Source organism: Alligator mississippiensis, chromosome 2 (assembly GCF_030867095.1).
Source record: "Alligator mississippiensis isolate rAllMis1 chromosome 2, rAllMis1, whole genome shotgun sequence".
Lineage (NCBI taxonomy): Eukaryota > Metazoa > Chordata > Crocodylia > Alligatoridae > Alligator > Alligator mississippiensis.
This window is the reverse complement of record NC_081825.1, coordinates 197,933,514-197,951,276: the sequence shown is the minus strand read 5'-3', so window position 1 is coordinate 197,951,276 and position 17,763 is coordinate 197,933,514. Positions and strand designations below refer to the sequence as shown.

At 44.5% G+C, this 17,763-nt stretch overlaps 1 protein-coding gene across 1 annotated transcript in view; it reads right to left on the bottom strand.

Moving 5' to 3' along the window:
- Positions 1–17,239, bottom strand: part of ZNF143 (zinc finger protein 143) — a 60,650-nt gene extending 43,411 nt beyond the window's left edge. The window contains exon 1 of the mRNA XM_059722670.1: positions 17,134–17,239. The gene's annotated coding sequence lies outside the window, so the exon portion shown is untranslated. The remainder of the gene's footprint in view (positions 1–17,133) is intronic.
- Positions 17,240–17,763: the final 524 nt, after the last annotated feature.

Here is a 17,763-nt window from a genome sequence, read left to right as displayed (position 1 = left end):
CCATCTCTTCCCCCACAACAACCTCTGCCTGGCCAGCGCCTCCCTGCCATTGCTGCTTACCCTTCAACTCTGGCAGTCCTCTGGCCCTGCTTCAGCCCAGGGCATGGAGCATGTGGTTGCTTCAGCCCCAGCCTGGCCTGGTAGTAATGGTGACTGTGGCAGCAGCTCCAGCATGAGATCTGGATCAGGGAACCAGCCACAGCTGCCAATGCCACAACAGCTGTTGCATGGCCGGGCTGAGGCTGGAGCAACCACAAGCTCTGTACCCTGAGTTGGAGCGGGGCTGGAGCCCTGTCAGAGTCAGAGCCAGAGGGTGAATAGCTGAGAGCAGGGCTCGCCAGAGGTTGCAGCGGAGGCTAGGCAGCAAGGGCAGGCTGCAGCAGTGGTACAAGGGTCGGATCACTTTACTACCCCATTGCCTGTCCCCTTACCACCTCCCCCTCACCCCAAGCTGGCTCTCCCCCTGCTGCAGTGTTGGAGGGGTAGGGCCCAGGGTGGGGAGACTAATTTAAGACAAACCTCCAATAATTAGATTCTGTGCATGGAAAACTAACAAACGTATACATTTTCCATGTACAGAATCTCATTATTGGAGGGTCATTTTAAATTTAGAGTTGCCTTGGATTCAGGTAAATACAATATTTCAACATCTTACAACTTGGCTAAATCTAAGATGACTTTCACAAAGGTAACAAAAGGCACAAGTGTGACAAATGTACAGTCCCTACTCCAAAGCATTCATGCTTCAAAGCAGAAGTGCCTTCAAAAAAGTTTCAAGATACTGACATCTCCACCGATATTCAGCCTGAGGCAGCCAACTGGCATGGACATTTTTAGTTAAAATTTGGCAAAGTTATATACAACTGAAAACAGGATCTGAGACTGGGGGGCAAAAACAATTGACGCTTCTCTTAGCAAAATCTACACAGAAAGCATAATACCAGAGTAATTTAAAGTATGCTGCTGCTGGCTTATTAAGTTTACCTTTCATTAATGTTCAGGTAACGCACATTTTATTTTTTTTTAATCTAAGATTTTTATGTATGTTTGGAGGGTTGAGCCTACAGAATCCTTGAAGACTTACAGTTCTTATGAACATTTCAATGAGGATGCCTAAACAAAAGTTCAGAGATAGAGATGTGGGTTTTCCAGAAAAATTTGAATTGGAAAATTTTCCAGAAAAATTTTCAATGCCCTAAATAGAGCATGATCTGATTTAGCATGTTTATTTGACTTATATCAGTAAACAAAACTAAAAAAGTACCCCTGTGTTAACTGTATGTCCCAATAGCCACAAGTATTTGAACTGGAATATTTGATTAGGAAAATAAATACATATAGCACACTTAATGTGGTTTCAATGTTATAATCAAACAAATTCAGAGCTTTATATGGAAAGAAATTATTTTTATTGGAATACCTGTAAAAATGTACAATACACAATAGCATGTACTTCCCTCACACTGTTTAAATCTAAGAAAAAAAACGAAGGCACTGAAAATGGTTGACACACTAATTTTAGCACACCCAAAGAACTGTGCATGATATGCCACGCTTTGGTTTTGATTTGACCTGCACAGTCAATTAGGTGAATTCATAATAATCCAAACCAAAAATCAAGTTATGTGAGTGTATTTACTCTCCTGTTTACAAATCAATAAAACATATATGTACTCTCTCACACACTTCCTAGGGATAATCACCTGAAAAACATTAATTACAACTTTGAAACTGCCAAGCTTGCCTAATATTGGCATTCATTAATTGTTACTAATAAATTTTAGGAAACAATGAATTTTCAGAAATGGAAAATTTCCCATGGAAAAATAAAGCACTAGAAATTTTTCCACCCTTCATCTACGAATTAAACAAAATGCTTACTAACAGAGAGAAGGATACAGGCAACCCTCGCCATTCATGGGGGATATGTTCTTGTATCCCCTGCGAATGGTGAAATTTGCAAATAAGGCACTGCGTTCATGAACACAGTGCTCCTGGTGGCTCGGGTGGGGAGGCACAGCTCTGGCAGCAATGGCAGGAGCGCAGTGGCAGCAAGCGCGGAGCTCCGGAGGAGCTCCTGTAAGTGTATAAAGTGTATTTAAAATGTGGGTTCGGCATTCACAAATATTTGAAACCACAAATGCTGAACCCGCAAATAGCGAGGGTTTCCTGTATTTTCTCCTTCTATGGCTATTCAAGCAAGTAGCAGAATCTGCTGGGTGCTGTTTCTGTAGCACACTGGTTCTCAAGTTTTTTAGACTCAAGGGACTCAAAACACCCCTTGGAAATTGTAAGCTCTTAGTTTTAATTTATTTTTGGCCTATAAAAATATAATGAAACAATTTTTCTGTTGCAAAAAACTTAGAAGCTGAGAACAGATCAAAATGTATTTAACCTTATGAATTCCTATCTGAAATCTCTAGGTTTATCTTGTGAATCATGATTGTACTCCTAACAGTATTAACACTGTGCAGCACCCTGGAAAGGATGTCAAGGCATCAACTGGTTGCAGCACCAACTGAGAAATATAACTGGAATTTGGCATTTGATAACTGAAATGATCACTGGGAAACAGAAGAAAGAAAATTAAGCTTGATGACCAGTTCCTCTTAGAAGAGAGATAAGGAGGTCACAAAGGAGAAGGTAACAGGAATCAGAATAAAGTTTGTAATAATGATAGCATCTGAGAAAGAAAAGTGTGATGACGGTAATAAAAGAGAAAGGAAAATAAAACTAGCATAGCTTGGGAGAAACCAAGGGTTATGTTTGGAAAGTAAAGACTAAGAAAAATCCACTTGAAAAAGGTAAGTTATTTTCATTCCACGTGCAGAGTATATGAAGGGTTTGAAATGATACCCAATTTGTCTTGGTTTTAAACAAACATTAATTTTATTTGTAACACACACATCTGATGATGTACAGTAATCAATTTTAGAAAACTTTAGAAAAACACAACTAAAACAGGTCTATAAAAATGACAAGCAACACATAGTCCAGTAACATACGGAAGTTAAATAAATTATACAGGTTTTTACTAAAGAGGCTAATGAAACAGTCTCCCTTTACGAAGCACAGCTGTGGATCACACATAAAAAGTGACTACAGGTATTTTACCACCTAAACTGTAACACTTGTTAACAGACATAATTGTAAATATTAATGAACATGCTTTACAAAATGAGTCCCAAAAAGTAACATTTATTGTCTACATTAGCATCCTCAACTAACAAGTTAACGTACTAACTGGCAGTCTTCATGTATTACAACTGTCTAGGCCACAGCATAAAAATGTCGAATGACAACTGTTAGAAGGTATTAATGATACCTGTTAATTTAGATTAGAAGCTTCCTGAACACGTTATGAATTACCTACCTGTATGTAATTCTGTGAAAATAATATTACAATTGCAAACTTAAAAATTAAGAAATTCACAGCCACAGGTCTGGCTGTCTGTGAAATTGTAATTCTGCTCCCATGTGTACATCTATCTAGACACACACACACATAAAAACAAAATTTGCTAGATATGCATGCCCCAGAACAAATGATCTACATAAAGCCCCTTAGCTCAAATAGTAAATCTGTTGCTGAATTCCTTTTTAAAATTAATAATAAGAAAGAACAAAAGAAAATCAAAAGAAAATAATAAACAGATATAGAATATTTTTATTTAACTAATTCTCTTCAGGAGCCATATTTAAACTGTTTGGAAGTTGCACATAGCTTGTAAATTGCAACATGGCCACCCTACTATATATTATGATAGCCTAGTTCAACACTGCTTTGGAAATCTGTGGCAGAGCCAGGAATAAAAATTAATCTCTTGTGGATCCCAAATAAATGCTTCAAACAAAAAAGAAAATTCTCTCTCTCCTTACAATCCTTGCCTCTTTCAGCGCATTGAATGAAGCATAAGTGCTGTAGAACAAACAGAACATGGTCAATATAGACAAATTAGGGTTGCACAGCCATACTTATTACTGGCATTTCCTAATGCCTGAGCGCACAACTCTGTAACATTACGTGTGTCACAATGCAATTTGTTTACATATTTTTTTTGTTTTATAAAGCAAACTGGAAAAAAATTCCCGTATTGTGATATACTACCTGACCCACTGCATAGATTACTGGTAGCACTGGAATATACAACACAGACTTCTAACCATGTGTTAAATGCTAGACTGGTAGTAGTTGTTAGCAGTTATCCTCCATTGGAACCAGGCACTAAAGGAAAATTAAACTTACTTCATAGTTTGCACAAGCAGATATTACACTTATGGCAGGACTCTGGCATTAATCATACCAGAAATTGCAACATTCCACATGTTCAGCCAATTTATATAATGCCATAAAATGACAAACCTGCCACAGATGTTTCACATATAGCGTAGAACATCCTCATGGCCAGTTTATATGGTGCCTTAAACTGAATGTGTGGCATGTGTCCCAGATCCAGAGCTTCTTCAGTAGATGTCAACAATTAGCTGACTCATAGCACTGGCCCTGGACAACCCTGATGTGTTATACTATTCAGTTCAAGTTCATCCATTTCATCCTGGCATGGCTGGATGCACAATTCTTGGGATGCTGTGTAACATCCCCCAGACCTCAATGACACCATTATTTAATGTCTGCCAGGATCCAGAAGTACTTTGCATCATTTGTGATGTAAACAAGCTGAAGTGCTGTATAGGAACCAAAATGAAATCTGGACTCTGATCCCTGTAGTAGTGAGCAAACTGAGTTGTGCTAAGGCTGTTAGCCAGAGTTCAGACCATCCTGGAACTAAGCAATAAAATTAAACAGAGAACCTTCTGTCCACTGGGAGGTGCAAGTGCTGTGATTGGTGCACTGGATGAGCAAGGCACAACAGTTTCCTTATAAGGAATGTGCCTGGCACAGTGCCAGAAGATTGGTCCACCATATAAGAAATACTTGGCACAGTTGCAGGGGATTGGACAATTTGGTGTGAAAAAGTTATAAAAAGTAGTTAACACAAAGGAAGGTATGTGAGGATGCGGTGAACCTGGAAAAAAACCAGACACAGCTGTTGAACCTCTGCCGGACTACTACTACTGGATATTGGTGGCAGAGGACGGTGAGGATGCAGTCAACTCCACCTGGCAAACAGACACTTGGCACCTTCCAAGACCCCCCCAGAGGGAAAATGGACAGTGACAGCGAAGAGGATGACGAGACAACCGGACCTGGAGACAATGATGAGGACAGCAGTGGCAACAGCAGCAGCATATCCTCCAGTGAGAGCAACAGCAACAGCAAATGAACTGAGACTTTAAACCCTGTAACTGGGGTTAAAACTAAGGGACAGTGTGTTTGAGCTGGGAAGACTTGCAGATGGGTGCGCAGGAGGAGAGTTCTGCAGGTTCATGTATTGTAATGGCTGGATAGATTTTGTGTTGTTTTCTGGTTTAAGGTATGTGATGAAAAGTTGATAGAAGATTATATAAAAATAACTTCTGTGTATATGTGTACATATATATATAGACAATTTTTTTTACAAAAAAAATCTCTGCTAGACAATTTGTGGGCTAAGAGCAAGTGTGGGAAGTATCTGAAGTCCTGGACTTGAGAGTCTGGGATGGAGGATGCTTGCCTGTAGTATCTGGGGGCATCCGAATCCCAAGACCTCTAGGTTTGGGCCTGCACGTAGGATGCCTGCCAATGAATTTGGCAGCATCTGAAGTCCCACAGTGAAAGCCTGGGACAGAGGATGCTCACCAGCTGTAGTGCCATATATGGTGTTTAAAACGATTGAGTTCTGCCTGCTCACTCGATATGGTTTTTGGAATGACTGAGTTCTGCTCAATCAATATGATGTGGAACCAATTTGGCTGATTTGACCCAGAACATGAAATATATTAATTAAAAAGAAAAAACTCTGCTGGACAACAGAGAAGCCAGAAACATCAGACGCCCAGCAAAAGACCCAAGGCACGGTACCCCTGAAGGTCGCCACTGAAATATCTAAGGAACCACTTGCCAAGGTCATATTATGTGGAGGAAACCTGAAATATTGCCATACCAAATCAGACAATTTGCTGGGTCAATCCTTTAGGGCTCTGGCAAAAAGAAATCCTATTGGTAACAATCCCTAATCTCTGACAGAGATACAAGTCTCCTTCACTTATCCACCTTGCTTTTCAGAATAAAAATATCCCATATATATGCATCTGGAAATGACATTTGTAACTGGTTGGCCATATTTCTCTCCAAAGCCAGAAATGAAAACTAAAATTATTAAGTCCCAATATTCCTCTGCTGTCCAGTGAGTAGTACAAAGCAGCTGCTCTCAAGGATAATTAATTACTGCTAGCTTTAAGATTCTCCTATAAACAATATAGGATTAAAAAACTACATTTTTTATAAAAATATACATTCAAAAACAAATTCACTGTCATATCCAGGTGCAACTTCACTGATTACAATACAAATGCATCTGTGAATAATAATGCTCACTAATAGCCTCAGATAACGTCTTACAATTAAGTCATTTTTACCCCAAACACAAGTGAAGAGAATGTTATCTTACATTTTCAATGTACTGTGTTAAACAGTTAATAATCAGTGTGAATGTGTAAGCATCACTGATGCTTATATTTTCTACACAAAAATCTTATTAATCACTTCAGTTACAGAAACAAATGACATTTAAAAGGTTTGTTTTTCAGAGTACTATTGGTAGCAGACAGCATACTTACATGAAATTACTGGGTGCTTAAAAAGCACCTTTGGGTTTTTTTAAATGTGTAAGTGCTGCAGCACCAGGTATTTTGAAAAGTGCCTGGCATTGTGACACATGCAGTTAGTTGTATAAGCAATGAAAATGACAGTGGTGCGTTTTTGAGCTAAAATACGTTGGAGGTGCTTTAGTTCAAAAGCGCACCACTGCCATTTTCTGTGCTGACACGGATTTTGCTGCTTCTACAACTGCATGCAGCGCAGTGCGTGTCAGCTCGCATGCAGAGCAGACTCAATTAATCGAGTCTGCACTGAAGCAGTGGATTTCCGGCATGTCATGGGATAGAAAAGTATGTGTATAAATGCCCCTTGAGTTTGTAACACGTAAAAAACAGCAGAATGGTAAAAGTGACAAAAAATGATCACTATCGGAGAGGGTCAGAAATGTGGGGAAGATTCAGGCTAATTTGGATAAACAGCCCATTTAATACCTATCCTGAATATGTGCATTAACACAGAATTTAGTGGTCAAAATGTGTAAGTAGCTACAACATAAACTCAGCATTAATTAGCACCTGTGTCAGTAGAGCAGTGTACTATTCACAGCTGAACTAGTGGGAGAATATTCATCTAAGTATAATAAGCACAATGTGTCCACATTGTGTCCACACCGTGAAGAAGATTCAGGTCTCTAGAGAAATCATTCAGGCAATAAAATCACAAATGCGTATTTAAAATAATAAGTAAGCATCTCAGGAGAGAAAACAATAATGTGTACACTTGTTAAAAAAGTTTCCGTTTCAGAAGATATATATGCCAAGTCAGAAAATAGGCAAAAAAAATTCTTGTAATTATGTGAGCCCAAAAAACAACTAAGCACACTTGTAAAAACAGGGCATGCATTGTTTTTGAACTGAAAAACCCAAAACATAACAATCAGATCTCATTTAAACTTTCAAAACCAAATTAACTATCTATAACAGAGATAGCCCAAAAGGCACAGATAACCTTTGTGTGTGGCAAGCCGCAGACTGGGGAGGGGACAGGCTACACAGTGGCAGACAGGGCAGGGAATAAAAAGCAGAGCATCAGATCAAGAAGAGAGCACAAGGCAGGAAGCAAAAAGCTTAGAAGCAGCTTGGACAGGGAGCACAAGGCAGTGAGCAGGAAACTGGAAACTGAGCAGCAGATCAGGTCAGGGAAAGGGACTGAAGTGGCACTAGGAAAGGGTGTGGGGACTACTTTGTGCCCTGTGTGCCAAAAAGGTTGGTCCCCACCAATTTACGAAATGAGACCAAGCACTGCATCTTCCATCCTAAATATTTTTTCAGGAAGTTATTACACGAAAAGGGGATGAAGAAATACTACAGATGGACAATTCTGGTGTCACTCTAAATGCTGGATTTTAATACTTGAACAGCTGAGTATGTACACATCAGAATCCATGTCAATTAAATGAACTATCAAAAGCAGGCAAGTATACAAGGAGTGGGAGTGCTGTTCACAGGATTTACACATGAGTGGAACGCTATTTTTCATTTTTTTCAATGCCTCTTCTAAAGCATATCAGAATGGTATTTTTGAGACAAACATAAGACTTCTAGTTTTATATGTGAGCATTTTCAAGGGAACAAAGATTTGAAGAGGTGAGGAAAAAAGTAAAAAAATCTAATGAGGCAGAAAATCCTTATATATAACCATCTGTGGTGAACAGACCTTTCAGTCCATTTTAATTTTGAAGAAATCATTGAAAGTGCCAAATTTAAATCATTAGAAGCATAGCTCATTGTCTCCCTGCCCGTTCAATCTTTGAGCTCTGCCAACAAAACTGTCAATTGTCAAGTGCCCGTAGTGTTACATGAATACTTGTTTACTAGTGATCTGATAACTAAATCACAGGCTTTTTAAGCAGTATTGACCAAGGAACCATTTAAAGTTAATATTCTAAACTCATAAACTATTCTCAGTTATTTTTTTGAAGTATAGTTAAATTTTTCTACTTAAAAAGTTGAAAGGCACTATGGTTAAACATTCCTAAGACAGACCATCTCCCCATTATTTTAATTTATTAAAATCAGAGCATAACATTTTATTCTGATCAGCTCTGAAATGTGGGCACGCTGTACACATTAAAAAATGCACTGTTTTCAGGTTCCCTAAAATTCTGCTATCAACTGTGGGAGGTATTATGCAGAAACAAGAATTCTTACCTCAATAAATGTTTTCAATAGGGGTGTACCGATAAAGATTTTTTGGGCCAACACCAATAACCAATTATTAATGAGCTATATTGGCTGATACTGATCCAATTACCAATATGCAGCCCGGCAGCTTGGAGAGCAGTATATGGCTGGTAAGTTTGTTGGGGAGAAAGCGGTGGGGAGAGGGAAGGGACATGGCGGGGTACAGATCAAGGCCCCAACGGTGAGGGAAGAGGGGAGCTGGGGCAGGCACAGGACAGTGCTGTGAGTGGCTTGTCCGGGCCATGTGTTCAGGGGGGCAGCTCCCGCTGCTGCACACCCCCCAGGGGAGGCATGTGCCCTCTGGATCTGTGCGCGGGGCAAGGGTAGTCTGCTGCTTATGGACTGGGGCCAGTGGCACCAGGCTCTTCCTGGTGGGGGAGCTGGGCCAGGGCTGCACTTGAGGGGGGCTGTGGCAATGCTGGGAGAGGGACTATGAGCAGGGGGGTATACAGCCACTCCAAAATTTGCTGTAGTTGCCCCCCGCACGAATCTCTCCCAAGCACCACTGCCTGCCACAAGTGCAGCCCCAGCCCAGCCCCTCTCGCTGGGAAGAGCCTAGCACTGCCCCCAGCTCTAGTCGGCAGCCTGCCCTCACCCCACACACAGATCTGGAGGGCACACGCTCCCTTGCCTCCCCCAGGGGTGCACACAGCAGCGAGAGCCGCCTGCTCCACAGATGAGCCGCTTGCGGCTGTTCTGCACCCCACCTCACCCCAGCTGGGCAGTGCCTGCCCCTGCCCCACTCTCACCCTCACTGCAGGGCCCTCTATCTGCCCTCCCCACACCTCTTTCCTCCCCCTGCCCCTTCCCCCTCCAACAGACTTAACAGCCAGATGCTGCTCTGCAAGCTACCAGGCTAGCCACGTACATGCTGTGGCTACGCGTGCACACAGCATTTATCAGTGACATTATCGACCACATCAGAAAAAGAAGCCAATTGCTGATAATGTCAATTTTCCTTTTATTGATGCCAATACAATATGGACCAATGTACTGGTGCACCTCTCATTTTTAAAAGAACACCTCAAACATACAGAGCTCAGGGCAATGGAAGGTGTGAACTGGCACTGGTTTTATATGCAATTTTAGAGTAAATGCTGAATCCTGAAAAATGTCTTATAGCCATGAAGTCCCAAAAAAGAGGGACTCGGGTATACTGTAAATATTTTAAATCTGGGGACTCAGACACTAACCCCACAGTAAGTACTGGACTAAGCAAGCAATAAAAATCATAGCTAACATCACCTAACACATTTAAGGTAAAGGAATTACAAAGCTTAGCAGTTTTCAGAAGAACCATTTTAAAAAATTTGCATTTCAAGTTTAAACTTGTTTAAAAGACTTTAATTGTAGAAAGCCATTCTCTCACTCTTGGCCAAGACCTGTTTTCCTTGAAGATAATTAATATAAGACTAGCTGGACAGAAGAACAGACACAATTTACCACATTTACTCAAATATAAAATGATCCCCCAATAACCAGACCCTTATATAGGGAAAATTTATAAATTAGTTACAACTTTCCAGGTGTAGAATCTAATTATTGGAGGTTTGCCTTGAATGTGTCCATCCCCGTCCCATCTGATCCCCTGCCCCTGCTACAACAGGGAAAATAAATCTGAAAATAAATCCTCTGCTCCCCCACCCCAACTTTTTCCCTCTCCAGCCTCTTCTTCCCATTCTCCTTGCTGTCAGACCCTGCTGTCCCTGACCACGTGGAAGTGAGACGCAAATCTAAAAACAATTACCTTGGAAATAAACAGAGCTATAGTAATTTGCATGTAGTACCCATAAACTTAGTTCATCCAGAATTGATACATGTTACCTTTTTTTGAAACTGCTGCAACTTTTAGCACCAGTACTCCATAAACATACTTTTAAGCAGCACTTTGGCATCTACTTATATAAAGTACAACATAGGCACTGACTTGGGTTTTTGCTGGTGTGTGCTAACAGGCAAAAAACCCCCCAGCACTTTAAACTTGGCACGTTCCTGCACCAAGCTCCACACATGCCCACAAGATGCAACGCGTTACTTCATCCCAGCTCTGCAGCATCTGTAAAAATCGGGTGCTTTAGTGGGGCTTTTTTGGTGTCTTTATCTAAATGCTGATTGAATCAGCTTTAGCTAAATGCACCAAAAAGCCCTTTCGAAGCACCCAATCTTTATAAATATTGCAGAGCTGGGTTGAAGTATCTGCATCTTCCTGTAAAGTGCGTTTGTTTTTTTTGGTTTTTTTTAACGTCAAAAACGAAATGGCTATGGCTTGTGGGTGATAAGCACCAGCTAATTTTTTTCGGTGGATGCTTGAGCACCCAGGGTTAGCAACTATGAAGTACAAACTTTTTTTTTTTTTTTTTAACTTTGTGTTTCAGGCCAAATCAGTTCCAAATTCTATTGACTGAGAAGAGCTCAGTCATTCAAGTCTGTGTAGCATTACCACCGGCAAGTCTCCTACCTCCCAGACTCTTCAGCCTGGGGCTCCAGATACAACCAAATCCATGGGAGGCATTCTATGTGCAAGCCTAGAGGCCTTAGAGTTCAGATGCCCCCTAGTCTCACTTGCCCCTAGACAAAAGGCCAAAGGAGCAAGCTAGAAGAAAAACCCAAGAGCAATCTCTCATCATCATAAATTGTGTAGCCGAGATCCTTGCATTTGAAGTTATTTGTAGACTCCTGCAGGGGTCAGCCGGCCTGCAGTGCAAACCCACCTATCTTCTCTAAGTACACCAAGTCACTCAAGGCCAAGAAGAATGATATCTCCTCTGCCCAGTGAGTAAAGCCACTGGAGCTAAAAACTACCTCATGATAGTATCTTCCCTGCCAGGGAAGATCCAAGCCAAAGGCTCATGGTTTACCATGTAGTTCATTAGGCTTGGCCCCAGCAGAATGAACAGCATTTCCAGCCACGGTGACCCCACTGTTCAAAATACATGTGTACTCCAGATACTGTTCCGCCTCTGCACAAAGGATCCATGTGCTAGTTAGCTGCCCACTTACGATGGCATCGGTGTTCTTGTTGTGCAGGGAAACCTGGCCTGGCTCTACCTCATGGAGAGCAGGGCTACACTAATCATATGCAACAGGCTAAGAGAGGGACCAACAGAGGGATTATGTGTGAACCCTTTGGGGTCCCATTTCTTGATGTTTGCCAGGCACTTAAGGCTGGTGATGAAACAAGAATCATTGAAAGTGGGAGAGAAAGGCACAGCTCGGCTGTAGCAATGAAGAGGAAGTCAAAAGGTATTTAATGTAGCAGCCTACCATGACTTGAAAGAGAGCTGATGCTGAGGGGGTCTAAGCATGATGGACACTACCACATATTTCATTCAGAGGGGTTGCAGTAACCTATCTTCCCTGGGAAACCAGTGTGGGGAAGGCACTGAGCAGGTGGCTGTTTTTGCTAACTGTGATGGTGATAGGGAAAGTGGGCATGTGGTGCAGTTTTGTAACAGGAATAAGAATAGTGTGACTGTAAAGGCGTGCTTTGGACTGTCAAGTGAACCATAACTGTCATAGGACAGGTTGGTAGAGGTATGGTTATGCGTATGTATATGTATGTATATGTGTGTATATGTATATGTATAAATATTTTTGCAAAAAAGAAAAAAGAAAAATCAGTATGTTTACCCAATATGGGCCATGTGTTATAAGTCATGCTCAGCGTTGGCTGCATTCAATCAACTTCATAGTTGGTTTCAATTACTGAGCACATGCTAGTTTTTGGCAGCAGTTTAATAATAGCCAATGTATTTAACAAGGTGTCCTTGTATGCAAATGTAAGACCAGGAGCATTTCTCCCCATGTTGACTGGGGAAAAAAAACTCATCTTATATTCAAGTAAAATAGTAGCTTGTTTAGAGCATTTAAAAAAACAAAAAAACAAAACAAAACATGCAGCAACCTTTTCTTCTGGAAGACCTAATCCCCTCTTTCTCTCCTACCAAGAACTTAAAAGCTAGGAACAGGACTATCCTGATGTCATGGTTGTTTGTTTTAGTATCCCTGCAAAAATTCGCTTAAATTGGGTCAAGTTATAAGCCACACAATCAATTCATGCATGGGAGTGGGACAGAGCTGTGGGTAGCTCATCCAGGGGATCAGTGTCCCAGGCTTAAAAATGGCGGCAGTGTCATTTGAACTAAAGCTCGTTGAAAGTTCAAGCGCCACCACCACCATATTTAAGCGCAGGGACACTTAACTGGAGCAGAGCTGAACGGGGCAAGGGCAGATGCAGGCTGCCCACTGTGGGCTCAGGGCTCTCCACCCTGCTGCCTTTGCCTCAAGGGCCCCACACTGGCCGCACGTCCCCTGCCTGCCCAGCAGCGGGAAGCACAACTCACTGCCCACACTGCTGCTGGGCAGGCAGGGGACATGTGGCAGGCATGGGATTCTCAAGGGAAAGGCAGCAGGGCAGAGAGCCCTGAGCTCACAGCAAGCAGCCTGCATCTTCCCCGTGCACAAAGCAGGGGGGGGAAAGGCACATACCCCCCCATGCCTTCCCTGGGGGGTACATGCAGCAGCAGAGAGCCACCTCCCTCCTCACACACCCTGGACGAGCCACTTGTGGCTCCATCCTGCTCCCTGCCCTGGGTCCCATTTACTGCCCTGGCTGGGCAGCGCTCCCAGCCCCTCTCCCTCCCTCACCGTGAGGGACCTTGATCTGTCCCCCCGCCCCATCCCCTCCACAGACTTGCCTGCAGGGCACTGCTCTCTACAATGCCTGGCTGCATTCCTGCATGCAGCTACATCCATGTATGTAGTGTCCAGGCACTCCGGCCAGAAGGCATATTGTATTTATTGGTGACATTATTGGCTACACTGGCCAAAAAAAGCCAATAATGTTAATTTTCCTTTTATCTGTGCCAATCCAATATGCAACTGATATATCAGTGCACCTCTAGAACTGTCCCAGGCAAGAGAAATGGAACAGGAAGTTGGAGCAAGGTAGGGAAATGAGGACATCCTGAACAAAGGTAGAAAAGGAAACAAGTCCCCTGGAATTAGAAGTAAGAGGGAAACAATACAAAGAGGAGCTAGGAGTGTGGGGAAACTGCTACGTGGGGCCAGAAGAAAGGAGGAAACAGATGTGACAATAAACTAACACACTGGAGAGAACCAAGACAGAGTGAATAGACTGGAATAAGCAGCCAAGCAATGAGGGAGGAGAAACTGACTGCATGAGGAGCCTGGGGGCCAGCTCAGGCAAGCAACCAGTTGGGGGACTGCACCTTAGAAGGTTGAAACTGGGATGACAATTCTAAAGAGGAAACACTAAGACTGGGAAGTAAGGAAACTGGAATAAGGACAAGTTGGAAGGGATAGGTAAGAGGGTTTCATACTTAGCAAGAGGCAAAATGGTATATGAATACTCCTTGTCAGAGCCTGGAAAGGTGCTGGAGTCCTAGAGCTGTGGAAACCATCCCTTTGGCTGGTCCAGACCAGAGAATGACAACCTGTTATGGGTGTTGGTTATTTTCTCAGCTCAAGTGGCAGAGGTCTGCATAGTGAAATTAAACAACTGATGTGTTTATTAATCCAATGGCAGATAACAGAATTCATTTTCATTTACCTTTGTTGTTAAAGCCTAAGCAATTGCACCAACTACATTAAAAAAAATCATTGAGGTTGCAAAGTCAGCCACCAGAAGAACTAAGATATGACCAAACTAAGATTACATGTGCAATGCTAATACAGGTCCTCCTTAAGCATTATGACACTGCCCTACTAACATGATGCCACTGGTTTTTTTTCCACTGGACCAGTCTCATTCAATCTACAAAGTGGGTTGGGTTTTTTTAAAAGAAATGTTTTGTGTTCCAAGCTAAATCAAGTCCAAGACCGTGAGTTAATCCAGAACCATAAGTGGCCCTCCCTACAACCAGCAAACATCCTCCACCCCCACCAGGAGCTTCAGATATTTTCAAAGTCTTTTGACAGGCATCCTCCATGCAGGCCCAAGCCCGGAGGCTTGGGGTTCAGATGCCCCCAAGTTTCGCCTGCCCTCAGCCATACGACCGCAGGAGCAAGCTAGCTAGGAGCCTCCCATTTCCATAAAGTGGGCTTTAAGCCCCAACACCTTGGCAGGTACCAAACCACGCCAGAAGAGTTATCCCCAGGAGTGCTTAAGGAAAACTGCTTTCATGAACCCAGATGCATGGTGTTTCCACTGCCAGGTAAGCGGATGGTGTTTTGGGAGTGAATCAGCACTGTGTAGTTGTCGGTGAAAGGGTAAGTCAGCCCCATGCCTCATTTACTGTAAAGACTGGTACATGTGGGATGGGTGAGGCAGGAGATGGCAGGCAAAAAACAAGGAAGATCATTACAGTTCAGGCAGGCAAAAGGTACCATGAGAACTGGCTTCCATCCCTGTCTCCACCATAGAGTTCTTAAGCTACTGGACAGAATCACTTACACAAACTTATCATCAATTTTTCTCTCTCATTTTCTGGGCTGCAGGCATCTGGCATGCAAAAAAAGCAGGTTTCCTGACTGCAACTCGAGTGGGAGCTGTACCTTCAAAAAATAAAGTGCTATATAATACTAAATAACCTAAAAAAAAAAAAATCAGGTCTTGGACATCTCAGCTTGGGTACACAATATTAGTGAACCCCTTTGATCTCAACTTCTTGTGATCAATTGCCCATTTCACAGATGTAAAATAGGGGCACTGAAACCACCTCCCCTCTGGGAAGTGTCAAGCAGATAAATCTATTAACGTTTGTGAAGCACTCGCACTTATCCCTACACAATCAATCTCGTGAAGCCCATAAAATTAATCACTGTAGTAAAATTATATATAAACAAGCTTCAGCATCCACTGCACCCAGGCTGTGTCAAGAAAGCCAGAATAAGTCTTTATACACTATATTTTGTGTAGAAAAACGGGATTTTTGCAACCATCAGAACAATTGCTGCAAAAGGTGCAAGACTATGACAGCAGATCTCATCTGTAAAGATACTAGCAGTGTCCCCCCTCCTTCCCCCACTAAAAAAAACAACCATTATGTAGCATCCCATCACTGTGGCACTTCACTGTGGGAAGCTGAAAGACTTTACAGGGCAAATGGGTAAATCCAGTATCTTTTATCAGACCAACTAAAATAGTTGGAAAAATTCTTCCTTGCAAGCTTTTGGGTACAAGCTACCTGAAAGCTTGCAAAGAAGAACTTTTCCAATTATTTTAGTTGGTCTAATAAAAAAACATTGGATTTACACAAAGAACCTTATCTGCCTATGTCTTTACACCAACATGGCTACAACCTACACCCCCTTACCAGGCAAATAACATTGTTTCAAGCCTCTAAAACTTCCTAGGGCAGTTCACAATCTGCCGTACACGTACCACCAGTACACAGACAGCCTGTCAGTGGTACACGTTAACAGATTTATTATCATTACTTTATATGTCAAAAGTCTGCTGGTGATACTTCAGGTTGTATCGTTTTAAATTAGTGGCGTGCAATCTGTCAGAGTTTGAGACCCGCTGTCCTAGGGGAATGCCTCTGACCTCTGGGGCCCATGCCAGAGAAGGGGGGGGAGGGGCGGGGGGGGCGAGGCCACCCCACCCGGGCAAGTTACCTGGGCCTGCTCCACAAGGCACCTTGCTAATGGGCCTGTGCAGCAGAGCCAGGAAGCAGGCTCCACACACACGCGCCTTACACACGTGCACACACCTTACACCCCCTCCCTTTTCTACAGGGAAGGGGCGATAAATAACGACAGCGACCCTAGTTGTGTCAACGCCTTAAAAAAAAAAAAACAATTAAAAAAAAAAGGCGCGAGGCCGCGCTCGCCGCGTCATCCGGGGAGCAGCTTCCTCCACCCCCCCGCGGGGCGACTCCGCTGCCGGAGGAAGGGGCGCCGCGCGGGCCGGGCGTGCAGGGCGAGCGCGGCGGCTGCGGGAGCGGCCCCCGCGTGTCCCGCCCGGCGCGTGACGCAGCGAGGCGGGAGCCCCCCGCGCCGCGTTTGCGCGCGTGACGGGCCCATCCCCCCCGCGCCCCGCGTGCAGCCGGCGGCGAGAGCGGCGCGGGGCGGGCGGCGGAGCGCGGCTTTATTGGTGAGGGGGGGGGAGGAGGAAGGCGGCGGCCGCGGCGGGCCGGCCGGAGGCGGCGCGGCGCGGCGGCCCCAGCCGGAGATGGCGGTGGCTAGAATAAGGCACACTGGGTAAAAACACATTTATATACGAACCTCGCCGAGAAATTTTCCAACAATTCCTCCGTCCGACCACCATGCACCAGGACAGGAAACGGCCGCCTCAGCGCCCGCCCGCTCGCTGGATGCAGCACCGCCCCGCGCCCCGCAGCCCGGCCCCACCGCCCTTACCACCGCCGCCCGCCATTGGCTAGCCTGTCGGCACCCGCGCGCGCCATTGGCCGCCCGCCGCCCCGCGCCCGCGCTCATTGGCGGATCGCCGCCCGGCCCGCCCCCCGCCGCGCCGCCGGCTTCTTAGCTATGCTGGGTTCGGGGCCGCTGCCGCCGCCATTTTGTGCCGCGGGGGAGCGGAGGCGCTGAGCAGTCTCGCAGCGCGGCCGCCGCCATTTCCCCGAGTCGCGACCGGCGGGTGGGCGGACGGCTTTTCCCCGGCCCACTGCCGGGGAGGGGAGGCGCCCCGCGGCTCCTGGGCGGGGAAGCGGAGGGCCGGCGGGCGGACGGGCCCCTGGTGCTGCTGCGGGCCGAGCCGTGCTCCGGGCGTCCCGAGTGGCGCGCAGCAGAGGGGCTGGCGGGGCAGGGCGGGCACGCCCGGCACAGATACCCCCAGCGCTTGAGGCTGTGCTGTAAAGAGACGGGGTGTGGAGAGCAAAGCACTCGGGGAGAGGA